The sequence below is a fragment of the Eleutherodactylus coqui genome, chromosome 5 (assembly GCF_035609145.1).
Source record: "Eleutherodactylus coqui strain aEleCoq1 chromosome 5, aEleCoq1.hap1, whole genome shotgun sequence".
Lineage (NCBI taxonomy): Eukaryota > Metazoa > Chordata > Amphibia > Anura > Eleutherodactylidae > Eleutherodactylus > Eleutherodactylus coqui.
In genome coordinates, this window is record NC_089841.1 from 222,830,480 (window position 1) to 222,848,835 (window position 18,356).

Sequence of the window (18,356 nt, forward strand, 5' to 3'; positions counted from 1 at the left end):
GAGCAGAGGTGGGCCTGCGAGAGTGAGGGAGGGGAAAGGGGCTACGGCATGGTGACCTCAGCGTATATGGTAGATTTGTGCAGCCATTCATGAGCTTCTATGCCCCAGATGGTAGTGTATGTTGGCCGATATACGCTTATGGGAAAAAAGCCTAAGACTAACTGGAGTATCACAGTTATATACTCTATCCTGTGAGAATGCAGTTGTGTTCAGTGAATGCACAACTAAGCCAAAGACCATGAGATCCCATGCTTTAGGAAAACTGCCAAGTAGACTGAGTCATTGCGTGTAACCTGCTCCCCTGTGTTTTGTTCTATTTAGCCGAGTCTCCCATGAAAATAGTGGAAGTTAACTAATAAGCCAATTGCCTTGCAAAAGGTTGTAACTAGAGATGAGCGAACGTACTCGTTTCGAGTAATTACTCGATCGAGCACCGCGATTTTCGAGTACTTCCGTACTCGGGTGAAAAGATTCGGGGGGCGGGGGAGGCGTGGCGGAGCGGGTGGTAGCAGCAGGGAACAGGGGGGAGCCCTCTCTCTCCCCCTCTCCCCCCCACTCCCCGCTGCAACCCCCCACTCACCCACGGCGCCCCCCAAATCTTTTCGCCCGAGTACGGAGGTACTCGAAAATCGCGGCGCTCGGGCGAAAAAGGGGCGTGGCCAAGTAGGTTCGCTCATCTCTAGTTGTAACCATTAAGCTGTGCACTCTCACTGAAAGACTTTTAAAATTATTTATGACCAACAAGCTAAGCGCCTCCCTAGAGACACTGTACATGCTGAGTCTTACAACATTATTATAACGATTAAGCCCCTCTGCCTTCCATCAAGCCCTGCGCCTTATAAAGAAGCTTTAATCAACAAGCTTGTACCCATTATGACTGTAACCACTACGCTTTGCACTTACCATGGAACTCTTAAGTCCTGAATAATATTAGAGGCATTACGATCTCCGATGCCGGCCGCATACGTCACATCCGGAGCGCCGTATTGAGCGTGGTGATGGTTGATACGTCATCTCTCCTGGCCCATAACGGCGCCATGCACTGCAACCCACTCACACATGATGAATGATGCTTTGCAATAGGTATGTAATTTGTTTAGTCCTATTTATACCCTTGTTTGTTGATGTATTTGTATGCTTGAGAAAGGCGTGTATTACGCCGAAACGCGTCGCATGCATAAGGATCCCGCAAGTATTTTTATATCAAACTGATGAGGTTGCGACCTCTTTTCTTTTATTTGTATAAAATAAAAAAAGTGTTTTGTTTGTCTCTATTGGAAATATTAATTATTGAGACATGCATAATTGATCTGGTACATTAAGTAGCGCAGGTCTATAGTCTTTTTTCTGTAGTTTCTTTTAAGTTCCTGAAGGTGTCATCATTTGCTGTGTCGCTGTTGAGACACTGTTGACAAAGGCCAGTTGGCCAAAATGCGTTAAGCATTTTTGCATACAATGTTTGCAAGCAGATTTTTAAAATTAATTAATAAAGAAGAAAATGCTTTTTATGGTTGAAGCTGTCCTCCACCTTTTTTCTATGGCAGTAATACTAAGTCAGGCGCTTCCCATGCATCAAGTTGAATTGACCCTATGAATTATGTAGGGTGATATCCTGTAGGAGATGAGGTTGCTTCAAGTTGACTGGTGAACTTACTTGACTGCCGCAATAGCAAGGCTGGAAGCTTATTACATATTCTGCTGGGTGGTCCCCAAGTTCTGGATGATCTTTAAGCTCTGGTTGAAGGTGGAATACCTTTGTCACTCAAGCACTCATTAAGCCAATGGGATATCTAAGGGGTTTGATGTTAATGCTGCCATGTATCGCATCCCAAATCACAGTCAGGGGCGAAATTTACCTGTATACTAATACACAGATATACAAATGCAAATACAAACATCACTTCCTAGCAAAATGCAGACAGGCAGATTGCTATGTGGAGCAGTATTGCACAAGTGCAAGATACCGATGTGCAACTACTCACATGCCTACCATATAGTGGGAGGGGGGAAGTGGTTGCTTAGTATTACAGTTCCACATAGAAAATGCATACAAAGGTTGCTAAGTCTCATCTTTCTTGTGTAGTGCACGATGCAGGCTTACATCCTATTAATGACACCAAATATGATTAAGCCTGGTGGGTTGCCATGAATATCAAAGTGAGCCACACTGGACTAACACAACCGGCTCCCCCCAGCATCTAAAGCCAGACTGCTTATTGCAAAAAAAAAACAATGATAAATGCTAGAGATGAGCGAGCACCAAAATGCTCGGGTGCTCGTTACTCGAGTCGAACTTCCCGCGATGCTCGAGGGTTCATTTCGAGTAACGAACCCCATTGAAGTCAATAGCCGACCCAAGCATTTTTGTATGAGACCTATGCTCCGCTAAGGTTTTCATTTGTGAAAATCTGGGAAATTCAAGAAAGTGATTGGAACGACACAGAAACAGATAGGGCAGGCGAGGGGCTACATGTTGGGCTGCATCTCAAGTTCCCAGGTCCCACTATTAAACCACAATAGCGGCAAGAGTGGGCCCACCCCCCCAACAATTTTTACTTCTGAAAGACCCTCATTTGCAAGGCCTACCTTAGCTAAGCACCACACTACCTCCAACAAAATCACTGCCTGTATGACACTCCGCTGCCACTTCTCCTGGGTAACATGCTGCCCAACCGCCCATTTCAGTAATAGTAGCAGTCAAGACAGGCCCCTGTAACAATTCCAAAGCAGCAGTATAGGGGGAGCACAGTATTAGTTCCATTTCAGTAGTAGTTGCAGTCTAGACAGGCCCCAGTAACATATCACTAGCAGCAGTATAGGGAGAGCACAGTATTAGTTCCATTTCAGTAGTAGTAGCAGTCTAGACAGGCCCCCGTAACATATCACTAGCAGCAGTATAGGGGGAGCACAGTATTAGTTCCATTTCAGTAGTAGTAGCTGTCTAGACAGGCCCCCGTAACATATCACTAGCAGCAGTATAGGGGGAGCACAGTATTAGTTCCATTTCAGTAGTAGTAGCAGTCTAGACAAGCCCCAGTAACATATCACTAGCAGCAGTATAGGCGGAGCACAGTCTTAGTTCCATTTCAGTAATAGTAGCAGTCAAGACAGGCCCCAGTAACAATTCCGAAGCAGCAGTATAGGGGGAGCACAGTATTAGTTCCATCTCAGTAGTAGTAGCAGTCTGGACAGGCCCCAGTAACATATCACTAGCAGCAGTATAGGGGGAGCACAGTATTAGTTCCATTTCAGTAGTAGTAGCAGTCTAGACAGGCCCAGTAACATATCACTAGCAGCAGTATAGGGGGAGCACAGTATTAGTTCCAGTTCAGTAGTAGTAGCAGTCTAGACAGACCCCAGTAACATATCACTAGCAGCAGTATAGGGGGAGCACAGTATTAGTTCCATTTCAGTAGTAGTAGCAGTCTAGACAGGCCCCAGTAACATATCACTAGCAGCAGTATAGGGGGAGCACTGTATTAGTTCCATTTCAGTAGTAGTAGCAGTCTAGACAAGCCCCAGTAACATATCACTAGCAGCAGTATAGGGGGAGCACAGTATTAGTTCCATTTCAGTAGTAGTAGCAGTCTAGACAGGCCCCAGTAACATATCACTAGCAGCAGTATAGGGGGAGCACAGTATTAGTTCCATTTCAGTAGTAGTAGCAGTCTAGACAGGCCCCCGTAACATATCACTAGCAGCAGTATAGGGGGAGCACAGTATTAGTTCCATTTCAGTAGTAGTAGCAGTCTAGACAAGCCCCAGTAACATATCACTAGCAGCAGTATAGGCGGAGCACAGTCTTAGTTCCATTTCAGTAATAGTAGCAGTCTAGACAGGCCCCAGTAACAATTCCGAAGCAGCAGTATAGGGGGAGCACAGTATTAGTTCCATCTCAGTAGTAGTAGCAGTCTGGACAGGCCCCAGTAACATATCACTAGCAGCAGTATAGGGGGAGCACAGTATTAGTTCCATTTCAGTAGTAGTAGCAGTCTAGACAGGCCCCAGTAACATATCACTAGCAGCAGTATAGGGGGAGCACAGTATTAGTTCCATTTCAGTAGTAGTAGCAGTCTAGACAGACTCCAGTAACATATCACTAGCAGCAGTATAGGGGGAGCACAGTATTAGTTCCATTTCAGTAGTAGTAGCAGTCTAGACAGGCCCCCGTAACATATCACTAGCAGCAGTATAGGGGGAGCACAGTATTAGTTCCATTTCAGTAGTAGTAGCAGTCTAGACAAGCCCCAGGAACATATCACTAGCAGCAGTATAGGGGGAGCATAGTATTCGTTCCATTTCAGTAGTAGTAGCAGTCTAGACAGGCCCCAGTAACAAATCACTAGCAGCAGTATAGGGGGAGCACAGTATTAGTTCCATTTCAGTAGTAGTAGCAGTCTTGACAGGCCCCAGTAACATATCACTAGCAGCAGTATAGGGGGAGCACAGTATTAGTTCCATTTCAGTAGTAGTAGCAGTCTAGACAAGCCCCAGTAACATATCACTAGCAGCAGTATAGGGGGAGCACAGTATTAGTTCCATTTCAGTAGTAGTAGCAGTCTAGACAGGCCCCAGTAACATATCACTAGCAGCAGTATAGGGGGAGCACAGTATTAGTTCCATTTCAGTAGTAGTAGCAGTCTAGACAGGCCCCTGTAACATATCACTAGCAGCAGTATAGGGGGAGCACAGTATTAGTTCCATTTCAGTAGTAGTAGCAGTCTAGACAAGCCCCAGTAACATATCACTAGCAGCAGTATAGGCGGAGCACAGTCTTAGTTCCATTTCAGTAATAGTAGCAGTCAAGACAGGCCCCAGTAACAATTCCGAAGCAGCAGTATAGGGGGAGCACAGTATTAGTTCCATCTCAGTAGTAGTAGCAGTCTGGACAGGCCCCAGTAACATATCACTAGCAGCAGTATAGGGGGAGCACAGTATTCGTTCCATTTCAGTAGTAGTAGCAGTCTAGACAGGCCCCAGTAACAAATCACTAGCAGCAGTATAGGGGGAGCACAGTATTAGTTCCATTTCAGTAGTAGTAGTCTAGACAGACTCCAGTAACATATCACTAGCAGCAGTATAGGGGGAGCACAGTATTCGTTCCATTTCAGTAGTAGTAGCAGTCTAGACAGGCCCCAGTAACATATCACTAGCAGCAGTATAGGGGGAGCACAGTATTAGTTCCATTTCAGTAGTAGTAGCAGTCTAGACAGGCCCCAGTAACATATCACTAGCAGCAGTATAGGGGGAGCACAGTATTAGTTCCATTTCAGTAGTAGTAGCAGTCTAGACAGGCCCCAGTAACATATCACTAGCAGCAGTATAGGGGGAGCACAGTATTAGTTCCATTTCAGTAGTAGTAGCAGTCTAGACAGGCCCCAGTAACATATCACTAGCAGCAGTATAGGGGGAGCACAGTATTAGTTCCATTTCAGTAGTAGTAGCTGTCTAGACAGGCCCCAGTAGCATATCACTAGCAGCAGTATAGGGGGAGCACAGTATTAGTTCCATTTCAGTAGTAGTAGCAGTCTAGGCAGGCCCAAGTAACATATCACTAGCAGCAGTATAGGGGGAGCACAGTCTTAGTTTCATTTCAGTAGTAGTAGCAGTCAAGACAGGCCACGGTAACATTCCCGTTGCAGCAGTTTAGGGAGATACCAGTTTCTTTCACATTTCAGTAGTTGCAGTATAGACAAGGCCCCAGTTACATTTATCCAGCAAAAGTGTAGGCCAACCCCACACACCTTGCTGTACCATGAGTGCAGGCGAAGCCCATAAAAATTACGAGGATTACACTGTAGGCGAGGGCCCCAAAAAATTGGTGTACCAACAGTAGTAATGTACCTCAGAAAAATTGCCCATGCCCAACCAAGAGGGCAGGTGAAACCCATTAATCGCTTTGGTTACTGTGGCTTAATTTGTAACTAGGCCTGGAGGCAGCCCAGTTTAACGAAAAATTGTTTCAGGTGCAAGTTTTAACGCTTTAATGAGAATTGAAACGTATAAACATTGTTTACAAAAGTAATATGACTGAGCCTTGTGGGCCTAAGACAAATTGCCCGTTCGGCGTGATTACGTGAGGTTTCAGGAGGAGGAGCAGGAGGAGGAGGATGAATATAATACACAGATTGATGAAGCTAAAAGGTCCCCGTTTTTTATGGTAATAGAGAACGATGCTTCCATCCGCGGGTGCAGCCTACGTATTGTTTAGGTACCGCTGCTGTCCGCTAGTGGAGAAGAGAAGTCTGAGGAAATCCAGGCTTTGTTCATCTTTATGAGTGTAAGCCTGGCGGCACTGTCAGTTGACAGGCGGGTACGCTTATCCGTGATTCCCCCAGCCGCACTAAACACCCTCTCTGACAAGACGCTAGCCGCAGGGCAAGCAAGCACCTCCAGAGCATACAGCGCGAGTTCAGGCCACGTGTCCAGCTTCGACACCCAGTAGTTGTAGGAGGCAGAGGCGTCATGGAGGACGGTCGTGCGATCGGCTATGTACTCCCTCACCATCCTTTTACAGTGCTTCCGCCGACTCAGCCTTGACTGGGGAGCGGTGACACAGTCTTGCTGGGGAGCCACAAAGCTGGCAAAGGCCTTGGAGAGTGTTCCCCTGCCTGCGCTGTACATGCAGCCTGATCTCCGCGCCTCCCCTGCTACCTGGCCCTCGGAACTGCGCCTTCTGCCACTAGCGCTGTCGGATGGGAATTTTACCATCAGTTTGTCCACCAGGGTCCTGTGGTATAGCATCACTCTCGAACCCCTTTCCTCTTCGGGTATGAGAGTGGAAAGGTTCTCCTTATACCGTGGGTCGAGCAGTGTTTACACCCAGTAATCCGTAGTGGCCAGAATGCGTGTAACGCGAGGGTCACGAGAAAGGCATCCTAACATGAAGTCAGCCATGTGTGCCAGGGTACCTGTATGCAACACATGGCTGTCCTCACTAGGAAGATCACTTTCAGGATCCTCCTCCTCCTCCTCAGGCCATACACGCTTAAAGGATGACAGGCAAGCAGCATGGGTACCCTCAGCAGTTGGCCAAGCTGTCTTCCCCCTCCTCCTCATGCTCCTCCCCCTCCTCCTCCTCCTCAACGCGCTGAGATATAGACATGAGGGTGCTCTGACTATCCAGCGACATACTGTCTTCCCCCGCCTCCGTTTCCGAGCGCAAAGCGTCTGCCTTGATGCTTTGCAGGGAACTTCTCAAGAGGCATAGCAGAGGAATGGTGACGCTAATGATTGCAGCATCCCCGCTCACCATCTGGGTAGACTCCTCAAACTTTTCAAGGACCTGGCAGATGTCTGCCAACCAGGCCCACTCCACTGTAAAGAATTGAGGAGGCTGACTCCCAATACACCGCCCATGTTGGAGTTGGTATTCCACTATAGCTCTACGCTGCTCATAGAGCCTGGCCAACATGTGGAGCGTAGAGTTCCACCGTGTGGGCACGTCGCACAGCAGTCGGTGCACTGGCAGATTAAACCGATGTTGCAGGGTCCGCAGGGTGGCTTCGTCCATGTTGGACTTGCGGAAATGTGCGCTGACCCGGCGCACCTTTCCGAGCAGGTCTGACAAGCGTGGGTAGCTTTTCAGAAACCGCTGAACCACCAAATTAAAGACGTGGGCCAGGCATGGCACGTGCGTGAGGCTGCCGAGCTGCAGAGCCGCCACCAGGTTACGGCCGTTGTCACACACGACCATGCACGGTTGGAGGCTCAGCGGCGAAAGTCAGCGGTCGGTCTGCTCTTTCAGACCCTGCAGCAGTTCGTGGGCCGTGTGCCTCTTCTCTCCTAAGCTGAGTAGTTTCAGCACGGCCTGCTGACGCTTGCCCATCACTGTGCTGCCACGCCACGCGACACCGACTGCTGGCGACGTGCTGCTGCTGACACATCTTGATTGCAGAGAGAGAGGTTGCGTAGGAGGAGGAGGAGGAGGAGGAGGAGGAGGGTGGTTTAGTGGAGGAAGCATACACCGCCGCAGATACCAGCACCGAGCTGGGGCCCGCAATTCTGGGGGGTGGGTAGGATGTGAGCGGTCCCAGGCTCTGACTCGGTCCCAGCCTCCACTAAATTCACCCAATGTGCCGTCGGGGAGATATAGTGGCCCTGCCCGCCTGTGCTTGTCCACGTGTCCGTTGTTAAGTGGACCTTGGCAGTAACCGCGTTGGTGAGGGTGCCTACAATGTTGCGGGAGACGTGGTCGTGCAGGGCTGGGACGGCACATTGGGAAAAGCAGTGGCAACTAGGAACCGAGTAACGCGGGGCCGCCGCCGCCGCCATCATGTTTTTGAAAGCCTCCGTTTCCACAAGCCTATACGGCAGCATCTCTAGGCTGATCAATTTGGCTATGTGCACGTTTATCGCTTGAGCGTGCGGGTGCGTGGTGGCGTACTTGCGCTTGCGCTCAAATAGTTGCGCTGAGAGACATTGCTGGATGGGGCCGAGGACAGCGGAGGTTAGCGTGTGGGTGCAGGCCGGGAGACGGTCGTGCCTGTGTTCTGAGAGGGGGGTTGGATCTCAGTGGCAGGTTGGGGCACAGGGGGAGAGGCAGTGGTGCAAACCGGAGGCGGTGAACGGCCTTCGTCCCACCTTGTGGGGTGCTTGGCCATCATATGCCTGCGCATGCTGGTGGTGGTGAGGCTGGTGGTGGTGGCTCCCCGGCTCATCTTGGCGCGACAAACCTTGCACACCACAGTTCGTTGGTCGTCTGCACTCTCAGTGAAAAACTGCCAGACCTTTGAGCACCTCGGCCTCTGCAGGGTGGCATGGCGCGAGGGGGTGCTTTGGGAAACAGTTGGTGGATTATTCAGTCTGGCCCTGCATCTACCCCTGGCCACCGCACTGCCTCTTGCAACCTGCCCTGCTGCTGCACTTGCCTCCCCCTCTGAAGACCTGTCCTCAGTAGGCTTAGCAAACCAGGTGGGTTCAGTCACCTCATCGTCCAGCTGCTCTTATTCCGAATCCTCTGTGCGCTCCTCCTTCGGACTTACTGCCCTTACTACTACCTCACTGATAGACAACTGTGTCTCATCGTCATCGTCCTCCTCAGCCACTGAAAGCTCTTGAGACAGTTGCCGGAAGTCCCCAGCCTCATCCCCCGAACCCTGGGAACTTTCCAAAGGTTGGGCATCGGTCACGACAAACTCCTCCGGTGGGAGAGGAACCATTGCTGCCCAATCTGGGCAGGGGCCCGAGAACAGTTCCTGGGAGTCTGCCTGCTCCTCAGAATGTGTCATTTTCATGGAGTGAGGAGGCTGGGAGGAAGGAGGAGCAGCAGCCAGAGGATTCAGAGTTGCAGCTGTGGATGGCGTAGAAGACTGGGTGGTCGATAGATTGCTGGATGCACTTTCTTCCATCCACGACAGGACCTGCTCACACTGCTCAGTTTCTAATAAAGGTCTACCGCGAGATTGTGAGATAAATCTGGGGACGCCAGAAACTTGCCTCTCTCCTAATCCCGCAGCAGTCGGCTGCGATACACCTGGACCAGGAGCTCGGCCTGTGCCCACACCCTGACTTGGGCCTCCGCGTCCTCGCCCGCGTCCACGTCCTCTAGGCCTACCCCTACCCCTCAGCATTGTGTATTACGAGTAGAGCAGAAACAGAACGCTGTAATTAAATGTGCCGCTTATTGGCCTGTGGTTGGAGGCTGACTTTGCTTACGAAACGCACAGCAGAGCCAGGAAACAATTATGCGTAAGCCTGTAGTGAGACCTAGGTGCGTATGACTGAGCTACTGGAATTCACAGCGCAGAACCAGTCAAGTGGCCAAAGGCCAGTGGTAGGCCTTAAGTAGTTTGCTTCAATTTTTTAAAATGGTGAGTTGAAAAACCAGACAGACACCGTATGCAGCGTGTATATGTATACTCTTTCCCTCTGGCGGGATGACGGCGATCATGTAACGGACACAGCAGAGCCAGGAAACAATTATGCGCAAGCCTGCTGTAACGCTTAGCTGGGTAATAATGAGGACTACTACCCCCAGCAGACACGCAGTAAACTGTACACGGTCACAGGCTTGGCTGGGTAATAATGAGCGACTACTACCCCCAGCACACACGCAGTAAACTGAAGACGGTCACAGGCAGCCCAAATATAGTATTTTTTTCCAATTTTTGGGAAAAAGCCCACTGCCTATATAGCCTGTATTTGGATTTCCCTGTTGAAGGATGACTGTGGTTATTGAAAGCACAGTGCAGCCAGAAAAAATTATGCGCAAGGCTGGGTATTAATGAGCGACTACTACCCCCAGCAGACACGCAGTAAACTGAACACGGTCACAGGCAGCCCGAAGATTTTTTTTCCCAATTGTTTTGAAAAAGCCCACTGCCTCTTTAGCCAGTATATCTCTTTCCTTGTACCACTGTCCCTGCCTCACCAGTACTGCCCCTATACTCTGCCCCTATATAGTAAGATGACTGCAGACTGAGGACGCTATGGTCTGCACGCCCGATATGCAAAAAAAAAATTTGCAAAACTGCTAAAAGCAGCCTCAACAGTACTGCACACGGTCAGATGTGGCCCTAAGAAGGACCGTTGGGGTTCTTGAAGACGAAGATAACAGCCTAACACTCTCCCTATAGCAGCTACAGCAAGACGGCACTTTCCCTAATGTCTCTCAGCGTGCATCTGTGGCGAGCCGCAGCCCCAGTTTATATACTCGGGTGTCACCTGATCTCCACAGCCACTCACTGCAGGGGGGTGGGATAGGGCTGGAACTTCACAGGAGGAAGTTGTAATGCCTTCCCTGTCTTTATATTGGCCAGAAAAGGGCGCAAATTTCTCAGGGAAGAAAGTGAAAGTAACTCGAACACCGCGTGGTGCTCGTCTCGAGTAACGAGCATCTCGAGTACCCTAATACTCGAACGAGCATCAAGCTCGGACGAGTACGCACGCTCATCTCTTATAAATATGAGGCATTAGTTGATATTTTGGCCAAAATATATAAGCTTGCAAACCTGCAACAAGGTTCCTACACTTACATTTAAAACATATCACTGCAGTGCATAATAGAAGCAGCCACTCTCGACAATAGTATGCACTACACAAGAATCGGTGAGACTTGGCAACCTTTGTATGCAGTCTCTATGTGCAACTGTAATGCTAAGCAACCACTTCCCCCCTCCCAATATATGGTAGGCATGTGAGTAGTTGTTCATCGGTATCTTGCACTTGTGCAATACTCCTCCATATAGAAATCTGCCTGTCTGCATTCTGCTGGGAAGTGGTGTTTGTACCTACCCTTGTATATATTTGTATTAGTATATAGGTTAATGTGGCTGTGATATTTGGGTTGATTTTTCCCTTTGCAATGAAATATTTTATATGGCACTATGGGTTTGATAATCCCTGGGAGTGATTCCAAGTAGTCCATGTTGTTGGCTGTAACCTGTTGGTCCCAGAGACAAATGAAATATGCTGTAAACTGAGTAATATTTTGATTTGGGACATAAACTTTGACCCCTGATAAAACATGCACAGAAAGATGTTCTGTTGTAAGGGTTTAAAGAAAATGTCTAGTGTAATTTTAGTTGCATTAATTAGGTCTTAATATGTAGTAAATTAATCACTTTTGCATATTGTAGGTTTTTTTTAATACTTTCTGGGGTGGCCATATTGGACGCACATACTTCCTTCCTGTATTGCAGCACGTTGTGTGCTTTATGGCAGAGCTAATAATCAAACACACTTCATAGTGTCTACGATATGATGTAGTACACAACTCTTAGCTAGTATAGTAGACACAGTGTTATTATCCTCTGTTAGCCAGGCCTCCAGCAGTATAAGTGTAGAATTGAATTCAGCAAGAAGGAGTATAAATTCTTTCTTTATATTTCCCATCCTTTTTTAATCCACTTACAGCTTTCACTTAAAAGAACTCACAAAACTGTGTCTTTTTGTCTTTTGAGATAAAAAAAATTGTATGAAATCACCATAATAGAGATGCCATTATATTACCAACCTTCTAGCAATTCCTTTACTCCCAATCAATACTTCAACATTGACCTGAAGGCATTTTTAACTAATTGTGTGTCCTCCAGTGGTCAGTGTGAAAACTGCAATATTTAAATTGTTTTTATATGAATAGCAACATAAAAGAAAAAAGAAATCACCAACATTAAAAAGGTTTAAATTATGAAAACCTGATTTAAATAATATGTTGTTTTCTGATGACACATCCTCTATGAAAGCTCTGCTTTTTTTAGATTTATAGATATTACTTACCAAAAGTAAGTTAAGCTAGAAAATCATTACATCATCATAGCAATAACTAACTAAAACATTACAAAATCATACAGTAAATGAATACGTTTTAATATATGTAGTAATATATTCTATATACTGATAGTTGTGTGATAAATAAGTTTGAAGGAAAACTCATAAGTATACTTTTTCGTCAAGATATTCAAAGTCAGTTGACCTAATTTGACCGTGTTCATTGTTGCATTTAAAAAGAACCTTATGCTCTTCAAATAATAAATTAAACACATTTCTTTTGAACATCTCAAAGGATAGTTTCTTACTTATCTCAAAAACTAGCAAATACATGCGTATTCCTCAAAACAGATTAAAATGCAAGAATAATTTATAAAACAATGTTTGAGATGTAATTATTGTTCTCTACCTATTCTGTTCTTTCTCATTATTATGTTCCCTATACAGCGCGTTCTCTCCTCACAGAGCAATAGACGCTAATTTAAAAATGCTTTATTTTTAGCTGCTTAACTTATTTAATCAGGCATATCCGTGCAACAAATTATTACATTGTGTTCTGAATTTTGTTCATTACAGAATATAAGCCAATTTACAGTAATTATTGGGCTAAGCAATTGATATGTTCGATTTATGTAGACCTAGGTAATTTGTTGTTTCAGCATACAGTTCATCAATATACTGTTTTAGGTGCTTTGGGTACTTTAAAATCATCAATTTAAACTCTTGTTAGGTAAACTAAAACTATTAAGTTGTCAAAATTATTATTTTGAACAGATAGCAATACAAAAGTACACAATACATATGCCATTTACACAATTTCTTCTTAAATCAGGAACTTGATATATAAAAAGAATATTTAAGAACATGAAAATAGAAAGCCTCAAATAATATTTAGTGCCATCGACTCCCATAGTGCTTTTTGTAGCACAAAATTGGGATAACCATTTGTTACAATTACAAAAGACATCTGGAACAATAAAATAATACACTTGTTAATGAGATTTACTTTGGTAGGAGCGGTGCCTAAAGGCCGATTTACACACAGATATCTTTCAAATGATTGAAAGATCAGCAATCGTTTTGCATAAAAGTACCAATAGGCACTAATTGAGCTTCTGGGAGCTGTTAGAGAACTCAGCAGGAGGTCTGAGCTCTGTAATTAGCTGTATTCCGCAAAATTCAGCACCATGGACAGCAATCAGTGTGCAATCCTGCTTATCAGCTGTTCTGGGCCTGGGTGAGAACTGAGAACAGCTGTAACAATGTTATCAGATCTCAACTGGCGAACGCAGGTGTGTCCTGCTTATTAGCTGTTCTGTTGAAAGATGGTTTTCAAGCAGAACTGAAAACCATCTTTGGGCAGAAAACTGAAAGATGGGCACATTTAGACAAAGATTTTTTCTCAAAAGATGTCTTTTGAGCAAATTTTGAGCAATAATCATTGTGTGTAAATGGGGCTTAAGAGACAGAGAATAGATAGGAGATTTAAGGCAGCTGAGCGCCCTGATTTAATGCCCATTTACACGCAAAGATAATCTTTCAAATGACTGAAAGATTTTGCAATCTATTTGCATAAAGTGTTAATAGCCATTAACACTTTATCATCTTCATTTGCATGTAAAAGGGCCTTCAGAAGCTGTATGTAGAGCCCAGCATGTGATTAATCACTTGCCCTGCTGTGCACACAGCTGCATTGTTCTGCTCATGGCTGAGGGCAGATTACAATGTCCCCTGGAGTTAACAGCGTGCGGTCTATTGAGAGATACTTTATCTCTCACTAGCTGAATGATGGATTTTCAGTTCACCTTAAAATCATTGTTCAAGTGAAAAGTGCACGAAGTTTACATGTAACGATTGTCGCTCATTTTCGGTCCTTTGAACAAATTTTGAGTGATAATTGTTACATGTACATTGTCCTTTAAACTGTTCATACACCATGGGTGCACCCCTTATGTCTATTTAATTATTAGAAGTGACCAGCTTGTGAACACATAGCCCTTCTCCCCAGACAGCACTGTTTATGGTGAAGCATGTCAGGGCAGTTGTGTTGATTTTTTAACCACAGTGATTGCTCAGAGTTGTAGTACTTAGCTTGCTACAGACTAGAGCCATGCTCTTATATTTCTAGTTTGGGATACTAGTATCATACTAACTAAGTATGAATACACTACAGAATTTAACCATTCTATATGGAACTTGTTGGACACTTGAACTCCAGCATTCTTGGGCTTTTAAATCACATGCGAGTTTGTTAGTTTATTTTTTATATTGTTCTTAATAAAGATTTATGTTTTGTGCTAGTGCAGACATAATCTGGGCATTTCTTGCCTTGTAGGCATGTTTAGTGTAATCTCCTGGAGCCCTGACTCTTTAGGGGACCTTTTTTCTTTTCATTGTGCATTAAACTCTTCATTAGAAACACCTAAATCTTCACAGGGTGCTTCCCCATATGGAATTGAGACTGTAGCATAAAATAGAGTGAGAGAGTTTTCTGTGGTTCAATTTCAGTGTCAAGCCACATTACAATGGGAGAAACTTATAATGAGGTATGGTCATCGGTGCTAGACAATCCAGAGCCAGTATTTCAAGAACTGACAACATTGTTGGCTTTTCTTGTGCAATGGCAATGAGACTATGCCAAGAATGGTGTGGTCAAAGGAAAATATCCAGCAAATGCAAATCCTGTGGACATATACAACTCATCAATATAGGAGTCAAAGAAAGATGTCAAGAATTTTCTAATGAACAAGCAGTGCACAGTTAAGCACATTAAATGGAGCACCAGAGTTGTACTTGGTTGCAAGGGCACAAGATGTAATTTATTCGAACGGATGGTTTATAATAACAGACGATCTATTGTAGTGCTATTGCTGTGTAAGAGGACTAAATAACTAGACTTCAGATGATCTTGTGGTCAGTTTATGTGCTTGTTGAAAGAAAATGTGAGTTTTCAGTAAGTGTTTGAAGATTCTAAGAATTGTTGAACTTTAAATTATATAAATGGAAGGTTCCACAGGAGGCAGAAGAACCCAAGAATCCATCATCATGCACTCAGCAGAGCAAGGTGCACTGAACCTATAATGTGGTGCAGAAAGTTCCTATGCCTCAGATTAAATTGAAGGCATATAGAGGTAATGGATAGACTTCTATGGATGCCATATAACAGCTCTGTACAACTCAGAGTTTATATAGAGAAGTCATGTGCATGAGGCCTATGTTATTTAAACTACATCATTAATTCAAACAGGGCAAATATTGTAAAAGGAAATACAATTTGAATGCAATTATGACAACATTTCGACTAATACATAATTTACAGCAAGAGAGGGAATGTGTGTAACTTACAGTACCATTGATATATAACATCACATTCTAAGGAAGGCATGGTAAATATTGGAGACAAAGTAGAAGTAGATATAATTTGGCTTTTTACTCTTGTACTCACATTTCAGTAGCTAACTATAGTGAAAAAAGTAACAGAATTGTGCTAATTATCAACAATGTCCAGCTTCCTGTGTTATTGCTTCCTCATACTTTCATCACTCCTATTTCTAGCATCAAGCTCCTCTGTGTTCACGGACTTTCTGCTGTTTCTGACATGACACACTGGGCACACTATTATATTATTAGTATTATTATTATTAAGTAGCATATTCCCCAGTGCTTTACATTTCAGAAGATACATGCATAATGAAAACCAAGTATTACAATGTAAGAAACTGATTAAAAATTCAAATAAAATAATTGTGGGCTCTACTAGCAAGAGCTTACAATCTATGAAATAAGGGTGATACAAGTGGTAAAGCTACTTGTTTTGTTCAATGGTCCAGTCATCTTTTATGCTAAATAGGGTAGTATATATAAGCATGTATGAGCCAGTCACCAGCTAGTATGAGTGTATTCAGAGAGGTAGGAAGAAAATCAAGAGTGATTAGTATTCCTAAAGGCCCATTTACACGAGCCGATGATCGCTAAAAAAAAAAAAAAATGCTAATAGGCGATCGTTTTAGCAATAATTATTGCGTCTAAATGTACGCCCATCATGCATTGTTCATGCCCTGCTAGCTGATTGTTAAATTCAGTCCAACCTAAAAATCATCCTTCAGCCTTATGAGCAGTTCTCCACAGGTAGTGCTGATAGCATTGTTTCCCCATGGAGAACAAAGGAGCTGAAAGCAGATAAGAGCCCTCGGGCTATTAACTTCTTTCAGCCAAGGCTTCATTTGCACACTCAATTGCTCTTAAGTAGCTGAGTAGCTACTTAATAGTTTATGCAAAATGATCGCTCAAAGCTGTCACTCAAGCGGTCGTTTGAGCGATCCTTGAGCGATCATCAGCCTGTGTAAACCAGCCTTAAGGCCAACAGAGCGGTATATATTGAAGAATATACTAAAGAGTTGGTGATCTACAGTGTCAAGCAACACAGAAAGGTCCAGAAAAATCATGGAGGGTAGCTGCCATTAGGTTTAGCTGTCAGGAGATTATTTTAGACTTTACTAAAGACTGTTTCTGTAGGTTGATTAATCCAGATTGTAAGAGAGCAAGATATCAGTTAGCAGAGAGGTACAGTAGCTAATTAGTTGTGAGTAGACCAAGCACTCTAAAGTTTAGACATGAAAGGGAGATTTGAGACATTTTCTACATGTATATTGTTTCTTTACACCTCTTACGATGTATTAATAAGCCTTGCTAGTTTTCTCATAGAATATAATGGAATACCACACTTAACAAATCATGCAGCTTCTCAGGCATTTTGTCTATTCTTTCATTTAAGGTAAATTTTGTAAATATAGTAATTATAAAAAAAACTGTACCTGCAAACAATAGTTAACAATTCAATAAAAGCAAATTCCTATCAAGCTCTGAACATAATTAACAATACAGTAATTAAAAAATTTATATTTATTTCCATAAATACCAGTAGCTTTAATTTATATATCCGTAGATCTAGCCCTAACATAATTTTTGTAACTAAGACAAGGACATAGCTATAAAGTGTTCAGGTTTACAGTTGTACTGGGGTTTGAGGGAGCCCAAATGTTCATTGCTCACATCAGAACATACAAGCATTGTAAAAAAAAAAAAAAAAAAAGATAGTAGGTGGGGATCCTGTTTCAAATCTTGAATTTGGACTAAGGAGCTTTAACTTATTCCAACATTGTCACACACACACACACACACACACACACACACTAGTTGATCATTGTGATCGATAAAAATCGACTTGATTTGTAAAACAGAGGGAGTGTTTTTTTTCCCTTTGTTTGAATGTGGCTCAGTTGCTAGCACTCTTGCCTTTTAGTACTGCTGTCCAAGATTTACATCTCATCAAGGATAACATCTGCATGCACTGTGAAAAACTCCATCCAGATGTTGCTCCTGGTTATATTTGAACCTACAAGTTCAGCACTGCAAAGCAGTAATGCCTAAAACTGAGTCGTCACACTTGTCTATTCTACTCTGGATGAGCAATACAACAACAAGAATAAACACAAAGAGAACATAAAAACACCCAGATGTTGCCATTGGTCAGATTTAAACCTACCATTCCAGCTTTGCAATGCAGCAGTGCTACCACCTGAGTCACCACACCTGTGCTTTCTGCTCCAAAAGAGGACAGGAGGAATAAACACTGAGAGAAAATAAAAACAACATCTAGGTGTGGTGGCTTAGTTGTTAGCACTGCAGCTTTGCAGTCCTGGAGTCTATGGTTCACATCTGACCAAGGGTAACATCTGAGTTTTTTTATTCACACACACACACACACACACTTCTATTGAAGCCATTTTTTTCTACTCCCATTGATTATAATGGCAGTCAGAATTGGTTATCCTGATTCACAATAATTTTTATGAGATTGCACTGGGGGCTTCCAACCAGAATATTTCATTGACTTCTAAACCCTACACAACACCACTTTTTCCATTCAATATCTATGGTTTTGCTACATCCTATGCTTATTTCAATTCTACCAAGGTAAGAATCTAACATCTCATTAACAGCACTAATTTATTACTCAAAGGCTGATTTCATACAGAGTCCTTTTTGCATAAATATAACATTTTTGTGGTTTTTGTTGCAGTGGCAATTTTTTTTTTTCAAAACCAATTTTTATTGTGGTTTTCACAGAATATACAGGGGTAACA